The sequence below is a fragment of the Pipistrellus kuhlii genome, unplaced genomic scaffold (genome assembly GCF_014108245.1).
Source record: "Pipistrellus kuhlii isolate mPipKuh1 unplaced genomic scaffold, mPipKuh1.p scaffold_m20_p_3, whole genome shotgun sequence".
NCBI classification, from domain to species: Eukaryota; Metazoa; Chordata; class Mammalia; order Chiroptera; family Vespertilionidae; genus Pipistrellus; species Pipistrellus kuhlii.
In genome coordinates this window covers 4,264,278-4,274,230 of record NW_023425529.1, presented here as the reverse complement: position 1 = coordinate 4,274,230, position 9,953 = coordinate 4,264,278, and positions in this window count along the sequence as shown.

Sequence of the window (9,953 nt, the reverse complement as noted above, 5' to 3'; positions counted from 1 at the left end):
CACATGATGCACTAGATGCACCTTCCCTTTCAGAAACACTTAGGTGGGTTCAGATTTCTGATTGTCGGTGGTGGCAGGATGAGAAGGTGGTTTATCCCAAAAGCTGCGGCAGGGTTGTTAGAACTCTTTTCTGAGAGTAGACTCTCTGAGCGGGGATCCGCAAATGAAGAATGAGCTCAAGAAGGGGCAGGAGTCCCCCCTCCCGGGTTCCCCCCCCCCCCATCACATCAGTGAAACAGCTGCGGGAACTTGGGAAGGAGGGGACAGGGGGAGGGGAAAGACACATCAACGTTTTGGATGGCACCTGCCAGGCCTGCGAGCCGGGGTGCTGAGCAGCGGTGACCCCGCCGGGCTACTGTGTTTTCAGCTTTGGTTGCTCTCTGCTCCTTGCTTTACCTTTTTCTGAGCTCAGCGGTGAGTGACAGCTCTCTGAAGCCTTTTCTCTGGTCTCTCAGTGCGGGAGCTCCACAGGGCGCCAATCACACACGCTCCCCAGGAACATGTGGCCGGTGGCACAGGCGGCACCAGCGGCACAGATTGCAAGGCGGCACAGGCGGCACCAGCGGCACCGGCAGCACAGATGACACAGGTGGCTCCGGCTGCACAGGCGACACAGGCGGCACAGAAGTCACAGGTGACACAGACGGCACAGAAGATACAGAAGGCACACATGGCATCGGCAACACAGGCGGCACAGATGGCACCAGCGACACAGGCGGCACAGGCAGCACCAGCGGCACAGAAGGCACCAGTGGCACAGACGGCAAAGGCAGCACAGGCGGCAACAGCGGCACAGATGGCACAGAAGGCACAGAAGGCACAGAAGACACCGGTGGCACCAGCGGCACAGATGGCACAGGCGACATCGGCGGAACAGCCAGCACCAGCAGCACAGATGGCACAGGCGGCACCAGCGGAACAGGTGGCACAGGCGGCACAGGCAGCACAGAAGGCACAGGCGACACAGGCGGCACCAGTGGCGCAGGCAGCACAGAAGGCACAGGTGGCACCGATGGCACAGGCAACACAGGCGGCACAGGCGGCACCGGCTGCACAGGCGGCACAGGCAGCACCAGCGGCGCAGGCAGTACAGGCGGCACCAGCGGCACAGAAGGCACCGATGGCACAGGCGACACAGGCTGCACAGGCGGCACAGACAGCACAGAAGGCACAGGTGGCACCGATGGCACAGAAGGCACCAGCGGCGCAGGCGGCACCAGCGGCACAGAAGGCACCGATGGCACAGGCAACACAGGCGACACAGGCTGCACAGGCGACACAGGCAGCACAGAAGGCACAGGTGGCACCGATGGCACAGAAGGCACCAGTGGCGCAGGCGGCACCAGCGGCACAGGCGGCACAAGCAGCACCGGTGGCACAGAAGGCACAGGTGGCACCGGTGGCACCGGCTGCACAGGTGGAACCAGCGGCACAGAAGGCCCAGAAGGCACAGGCGGCACAGAAGGCACAGGCAACACAGGCGGCACCAGTGGCGCAGGCAGCACAGAAGGCACAGGTGGCACCGATGGCACAGGTAACACAGGCGGCACAGGCTGCACAGGCGGCACAGACGGCACAGAAGGCACCAGCGGCGCAAGTGGCACCGGCGACACCAGTGGCACATATGGCACAGGCGACACAGGCAGCACAGAAGGCCCAGAAGGCACAGGCGGCACCGGTGGCACCGGCTGCACAGGTGGAACCAGCGGCACAGAAGGCACAGATGGAACAGGCGACACAGGCAGCACAGATGGCACAGGTGGCACCGGCTGCACAGGTGGCACAAGCGACACAGACGGCACAGGCAGCACAGGCAGCACATGCGGCACCAGTGGCACAGGCGACACAGGCCACACAGGCGGCACAGAAGGCACAGGCGGCACAGAAGGCACAGGCGGCACAGAAGGCACCAGCGGCGCAAGCGGCACAGATGGCACAGGCGACACAGGCAGCACAGATGGCACAGGTGGCACCAGCGGCACAGATGGCACAGAAGGCCCAGAAGGCACAGGCGGCACAGGCGGCACCAGTGGCGCAGGGAGCACAGGAGGCACAGGTGGCACCGATGGCACAGGCAACACAGGCGGCACCGGCTGCACAGGCGGCACAGGCAGCACCAGCAGCGCAAGTGGCACCGGCGACACCAGTGGCACAGATGGCACAGGCGACACAGGCAGCACAGAAGGCACAGGTGGCACCGATGGCACAGAAGGCACCAGCGGCGCAGGCGGCACCAGCGGCACCAGCGGCACAGATGGCACAGGCGGTACAAGCAGCACCGGTGGCCCAGAAGGCACAGGCGGCACCGGTGGCACCGGCTGCACAGGTGGAACCAGCGGCACAGAAGGCACAGATGGCACAGGCTGCACAGGTGGCACAAGCCACACAGACGGCACAGGCAGCACAGGCAGCACATGCGGCACCAGTGGCACAGGCGACACAGGCGGCACAGAAGGCACAGGCAGCACATGCGGCACCAGTGGCACAGGCGACACAGGCCACACAGGTGGCACAGAAGGCACCAGCGGCGCAAGCGGCACCGGCGACACCAGTGGCACAGATGGCACAGGCGACACAGGCAGCACAGATGGCACAGGTGACACCAGCGGCACAGAAGGCACAGGCGGCACAGGTGGCACCAGCGGCGCAGGCAGTACAGGCGGCACCAGCGGCACAGAAGGCACCGATGGCACAGGCAACACAGGCGACACAGGCTGCACAGGCGGCACAGACGGCACAGAAGGCACCAGCGGCGCAAGTGGCACCGGCGACACCAGTGGCACAGATGGCACAGGTGACACAGGCAGCACAGAAGGCACAGGTGGCACCGACGGCACAGAAGGCACCAGCGGCACAGGCGGCACCAGCGGCACCAGCGGCACAGATGGCACAGGCGGCACAAGCGGCACCGGTGGCACAGAAGGCACAGGCGGCACCGGTGGCACCGGCTGCACAGGTGGAACCAGCGGCACAGAAGGCACAGATGGAACAGGCGACATCGGCGGAACAGCCAGCACCAGCAGCACAGAAGGCACAGATGGCACCGGCTGCACAGGTGGCACAAGCGACACAGACGGCACAGGCAGCACAGGCAGCACATGCGGCACCAGTGGCACAGGCGACACAGGCCACACAGGCGGCACAGAAGGCACAGGCGGCACAGAAGGCACCAGCAGCGCAAGCGGCACCGGTGACACCAGTGGCACAGATGGCACAGGCGACACAGGCAGCACAGATGGCACAGGTGGCACCAGCGGCACAGAAGGCACAGGCGGCACAGAAGGCACAGGCAACACAGGCGGCACCAGTGGCGCAGGCAGCACAGAAGGCACAGGTGGCACCGATGGCACAGGTAACACAGGCGGCACAGGCGGCACCGGCTGCACAGGCGGCACAGATGGCACAGAAGGCACCAGCGGCACAGAAGGCACAGATGGAACAGGCGACATCCGCGGAACAGCCAGCACCAGCAGCACAGAAGGCACAGATGGCACCAGCTGCACAGGTGGCACAGGTGACACAGACAGCACAGGCGGCACATGCGGCACCGGTGGCACAGGTGACACAGGCGACACAGGTGACACAGGCGACACAGGTGACACAGGCGGCAAAGAAGACACAGGCGGCACTGGTGGCACAGGCGACACAGGCAGCACAGATGGCAAAGGCAGCACAGGCGGCACCAGCGGCACAGGTGGTACAGGCGGCACAGAAGGCACAGAAGGCACAGGCGGCACAGGCGGCACAGAAGGCACAGGCGGCACAGGTGGTACAGGCGGCACAGAAGGCACAGGCGGCACAGGTGGTACAGGCGGCACAGAAGGCACAGGCGGCACAGGTGGTACAGGCGGCACAGAAGGCACAGGCGGCACAGGCGGCTCAGAAGGCACCGGTGGCCGGGGCGCTCGGGACTCGCTCGGAGGCAGGCCTGATGCCTGGAGCGAAGGACAGAAGGATGCGTGAGAGGAGGAGCTCTGAGACCCGCCTCCGATGCTGTTTGCTGGCGTTTCTGTGCTGCGGATGTTGTGGGGCGACCGCGAATGACGACCACCAGTCAGCCAAATCGAAATTTAGGAAGCCTTTCTTACGATCTCGGGTCCCGGCTCCCGTCTCAACTGACACAGCAGCGAGCACCGAGAGCCCCGACCCACTCTAAGCACGCTCCTGTTATCCCGTCTCAGGGATGCCCGCCTACAAGTCTTAACAAAGAAAGGGCAGCTGTATGAGCTGTAGGAAATTCCACTAGTCCAGTAACATTTTTGATGGTTTGCACAGCACCTGGGGTCGGTTTACTTTGAGTGCAGGCAGTTACAGTTGGCCTGGTCTGTCTGTTCCCGCCGCCTTGCGGTGACTTGGAACAGGACGTGCCTGGGGCTGGAGCACCTGGGGGGTTGTAATAAGCTGTGTTCAGAGCTGACAAGTCATGCTAGGCGAAAGCGCACCATGCTACATTGCTTGCTGTGGGCCTGGCTGCTCGTTCCTCCCCTGGGCCGGAGCCCTGCCTCTACAGGGTCTTGCCGGCCATCACACGGCGTCTTCGGCCACGAAGTCGGTGTCGCTGAGTGGAGCCACCCCTGCCCGCGGGCCGGATGGCGGTGCCCCTCACAGAGGGGGTCTGGGAGGAAACCCGCGACAGAAACCCAAACCCTGGTAAAACGCCTGGGCCTAAAGCAAAGGAGGTGGGAGAGGCTCCTTCTCCCCACTTCTCTCATTCTCAGACTGTCTTCCAGGAGGGGCAGCAGCTCTGGAACCAGCTCCTCCTCCCCCTCTGCCTGGCCCCAGCCCTCTGCCTGGCCCCACCCCTCTGCCTGGTCCCTCCCCTCTGCTTGGTCCCTCCCCTCTGCCTGGTCCCTCCCCCTCTGCCTGGCCCCACCCGTCTGCCTGGTCCCTCCCCCTCTGCCTGGTCCCTCCCCTCTGCCTGGCCCTTCCCTCTGCCTGGTCCCACCCCTCTGCCTGGTCCCTCCCCCTCTGCCTGGCCACATCCCTCTGCCTGGCCCTTCCCTCTGCCTGGCCCCACCCCTCTGCCTGGCCCCACCTCTCTGCCTGGTCCCTCCCCCTTTGCCTGGCCCTATCCCTCTGCCTGGTCCCTCCCCGCTGCCTGGCCCTTCCCTCTGCCTGGCCCCTCCTTCTCTGCCTGGCCCCTCCTCCTCTGCCTGGCCCCTCCCCCTCTGCCTGGCCCCACCCCTCTGCCTGGTCCCTCCCCTCTGCCTGGCCCCTCCCCTCTGCCTGTCCCTTCCCTCTGTGTGGTTCCTCCCCACTGCCTGGACCTTCCCCTCTGCCTGGTCCCTCCTCCTCTGCCTGGTCCCTCCCCCTCTGTCTGGCCCAACCCCTCTGCCTGGCCCCACCCAACCCATCCCCCTCTGCCTGGCCCCACCCCTTTGGCCCCTTCCCCCTACCTGAACCCTCCCCCTTCCTGACTCAGCCTGGACAGCTCTCCTGCTGGCTCCCTCCCTGCCAAGCCTCCAGCCACAAGACCTCTCCATGGCTCCTCTCCTTCTCTGAAGCATCATCTGCTCCACCTGGGGTTCTGCGAACAAATGCTCACCTCACATCTCCACTGGTGACTATGTCTCCGCTCCTCACCACAGGAAGCCCATCATCTCTCCCAGCCACTCTGGGCAGCCCCACCCACCACTGTTCTCCCCTTCTGGGGGGAGTGGGGCCCCGAGGGGGTGCCGGGCCCTACGGTGGTCAGGCAGACCACGAATTCTGAGCAATCTGTCCACTCTCCCATGTGATGCATGCTTTATTAAGAAGAGGAAGCAGCACAGATCCCAATGGAAATGGAGCAATCAGCTCGCAGGTGCCCCCTGCTGCCACGCCCAACACTGTGAGGCTCTGCCAGCGCGTGGGACCTTCCAAGCAGCTAGTGGATTTGTCCTGCCGGGCTGAGGTCTGTGACCTCGGGCGGTCAGCTGTCCTGCTCAGGACCTCTCCTCCTGTACCAGAAGCAAGTTAGGGATCTCAGTCACCAAGCTGAACCTCACAATGGCTGAGAACCCCAGCGGAGGCTGGGGTTCCATCAGCACCTGACTAGCTGTGGGTGGCCTCGGGGGGCCTCCTTGTATCATTCTGGCCCACCCTCACCAGCCAGGAGCTTCCAGTGGCCCTTGAGTCTGTGATGAAATGCAAGGTGGTGTCACCCGTAAGTCACTCTCTTGGGTCTAACATCTGACTTTCAACCAAAAGCAAACCGAAAGGCCGCTGTGCTCAGTCAGTGCCCAGGGTCACAGGCAAAGAGAGTACGTCAGACAGCAATCTGAACCCTTTCTTGGACTCTCAAGGAAGCAAGAGGGAGGGAGGGAGAGGTATTCTCTTTTTGTTTGTTTGTTTTAATCTTTATTGTTGAAAGTGTTACATACATCCTCCCTTTCCCCCATTCCTCCCCCCACCCTGGGCCTTCGCCAACTTACTGTCTGTGTCCATGGGTGATGCATATATGCATACAATACAAGTGCATTGGTTGATCTCTTCCTGCACACCCACCCCACCCCGCCTTTTCTGTCTGTTCAGGAGAGATAGTCTTAATTCATGGTTACAATTCAGCTACCAACACCTCAGCGCAAAGCTGGCCTTCCTTTCTCTGATAGGCAAGCTCACGCAGACCAGGACTGTTCAGTGTGGCGGCCACTGGTCGTGTGGCCATTGAGCCTTGAGAACAGGGCAAGTCCAATCTAAGGTGTGCTGTCAGCGTGAAATGCACACTAGACTTTAGAGACGTAGGACGGAAAATATATCAAGTATCTAATTAATCGTTGTAATAATTTTAGTTGATCACATACTGCTTTAAATACAATATAATGTGACTATAGACAATGTTCACTAACATACGTGGCTTGCATTATGGTTGTATTGGACAGCACTAATGTAGAGAATCCAATTTCAAAAATGAAGATAATGCTGAAATTGGGTTTGCTCAGTGGATAGAGCGTTGGCCTGCGGACTGAAGGATCCAGGGTTTGATTCCAGTCAAGGGCATGTACCTTGGTTGTGGACACCCCCCCAGTGGGAGGTGTGCAGGAGGCAGATGATCGATGTTTCTAGCTCTTTATCCCTCTCCCTTCCTCTCTGTAAAAAAAAAATAAAAAATAAAAAAAATCAATAAAATATATATTTTTAAAAAAATGAAAACAATTTGAATCAGTTGGGGTTCGTGGGGCTAATAGATAGCACCTCTTTTTCTCCCATCCAAGTTTAGATCCAAGGAAGAAGTAGACCAGGAGGCAGGCAGGTGGAGGTCAAAGTATCCACTTGATGAAAGCTGTGGAAGGAAGCGGCCCTGGGTTGGTTGGACAGCTTGGCTTGCTAACACTTCTCTGCTGAATCAGACGGCCCTCGCCCTGCCACACGCCGTACGGTCAGGCCAGCCCCGTGCAGCCTGGGAGCCCAGCGTCCTGAGTGCGCTCAGAAGTCAGTGTCAGTCCCCCCGGCCAACCTGCCCACCGTGGCAGTTGCTCCTGCCCCCTGGGAGTTGGTAAGCAAGAGCATGGAGAGAGGCCAGGAATGCTTGGATGAACCCCTTCACGTGGAAACAGTAGGAAATAAGGGATCCTTCTAGAGCAGTGGTTCTCAACCTTCCTAATGCCGCGACCCTCTGATACAGCTCCTCATGTGGTGGTGACCCCCAACCATACAATTATTTTCATTGCTGCTTCAAATATCTGTGTTTTCCGGTGGTTTTAGGCTCTACAGCAGTGGTTCTCAACCTGTGGGTCGCCTAATTCCAACAGGTTGAGAACTGCTAGCAGGGTCTCCTAAGATTATGGGAAAACACAGATATTTACGTTACCATTCAATAACAGTAGCAAAATTACATGTTATGGTTGGGGGTCACCACAACATGAGGAGCTGTATCAGAGGGTGGCGGCATTAGGAAGGTTGAGAACCACTAGTGCTTCCTAACCTTCGTTTAATAATGCGTTGACCTTTAAGTCCCTGGTCAGCAGGAGGCAATCAACCATCCAACAGAAACGGCCCTGCTCTCAGCTTGACCCAACTGCTCGTCAGTGCCCGTCACTTCTGCTGTCCGAATGGTCCCGGGTCTGCTGTTGGAAAGTTGCCACCAAGAGGTTTCAGGATGGGTCAGATCAGAACATTCATGAACCCCAAGGCCTGTCTCCTCCCACGCCCCATCCCAGCTGCTAGTAAGCCACAGCCAATATCTCGTCAGAGACTTTGCAATGAGATCAACATTTAGCATAAAGATAGCCCCATCCTAAAAGGCCAATAGGAAGAAGCCATATTGCATATTAACTCCCTCCCATTGCAAACTTCCCAGGGAGAAATATTAAGATTCGATTTCCTCGCAAATTAAAGTCGAAGGGAATGAGTCCGAAATCAAATTGTGCTGCCCTCATGAGTTCAAAGTTCAAAGAAATCAAACTCTTTTAAAGTCCAAAAGCATCAAAACCCCAAATCAAATTCTCTTTTAGAGTCCAATGCAATTTTTAAAGGAAAAAAAAGGAAAAAAATTATCCTCCCTAAAGTGCTGGACGTTGAGTGCACTGCTGTGACTCTTGACCTTTTTCCTTTGAGCCTGGCTCCATGTTGAGCTTTGCCAGGAGAGGGCGCACTGCAGGGGAGGAGGCTCTACCCCTGCTCAGTGGCCATCAGAGGAATGCCAGTGGGTATCGCCTCCAGTGAGTTCAACATCAGCCCCAGGAGCAGTCTCCCGTGGGCACTGGGAACCCTCGAGCCCGGGCTTTCCCTGGACGGTGGCGTCTGCCCACTGGACCCCTCCACCTCCTGAGTTTTGCTATCACCCCCCACCCTCCCGGGGGCAGGTTCCTCCTTACAGCCTTGGCCTGCAGAAACCTCAGCAAACTTATCTGCCTACATTCCTTTTAAAAAATATATTATTTATGCCGAAACCGATTTGGCTCAGTGGGTAGAGCGTCGGCCTGCGGACTGAAAAGTCGCAGGTTCGATTCCAGTCAAGGGCATGTACCTTGGTTGCAGACACATCCCCAGTAGGAGGTGTGCAGGAGGCCAATGTTTCTCTCTCATCGATGTTTCTAGCTCTCTATCCCTCTCCCTTCCTCTCTGTAAAAATCAATAAAAATATATTTTAAAAGAATATACAAGAGTATTATTATATATATATATATAATTTATAAAGTCTATCACACTTATTGGGTGCAGTCACAGGTTGGTGTCTGAATTCTCTCTGGTGGGAGAGCTTGTGTGGTGAACACGGCCCGTGCGGTGAAGCCTGCCCGGTGAGGCTCTGGAGCCCATGGGCACGTCTGAGGGTTTAGGGTTGGCCCCTCTGTTGGTCCAGAAGGTGGATCAGAAGACGATTTTAAGAAAAGAGGAACCGGGCTCGGGGCAGCTGAATGGACACAGCCACCCCACGTGTGGTGCTAACGATGGTTTTGAACCTGGATTTTTGCCACGTGTGGTGGAGTGTACAGAACGGCATACGGACCTGTCCAGGTCCATTGGCAGCGCTGGGCAGCTGCCCCCGCCACCCTCTCCAGGACTTGCCTCATCTTTGCAAACCGAAACTGTCCCCAGGCGACAGGCGACTCTGTGTTTGTTCACCGGGGGGTCATCCGGGGATGAAAACAGAGGCCCAGGGCTGGGACCGTCAGGGGTCAGGCCAGCGGGCCACGAGCCACAGGCCGAAGCCTGGCCTGGAACTTCAGAGCCACGGGGACCCCTGGGAGTGTGGTTGGGAACTCAGACCGTCAGGCCTTTCCCAAGACCTGAGCCCAAATGGGCAATCCGAGGAGCTCCCAGGCCTTGGGGGCACATGAAGTCTGAGAGGTGCTGGTGTGTGAGATGTGTTGGTGTGTTTGTCCTCAGGGTCACGTCCTGCTTCAGAAATACCCCAACAACTGAAAGGAAAGCAAAGGCCGGGTTGGGGAGGGGGGCGGGAAAGGGGGGGAGCTGTGCCTGAACAAGGTCCTGTGCCGAATAAATACACTCTTTCCGCGGAGCCGTTGACCATC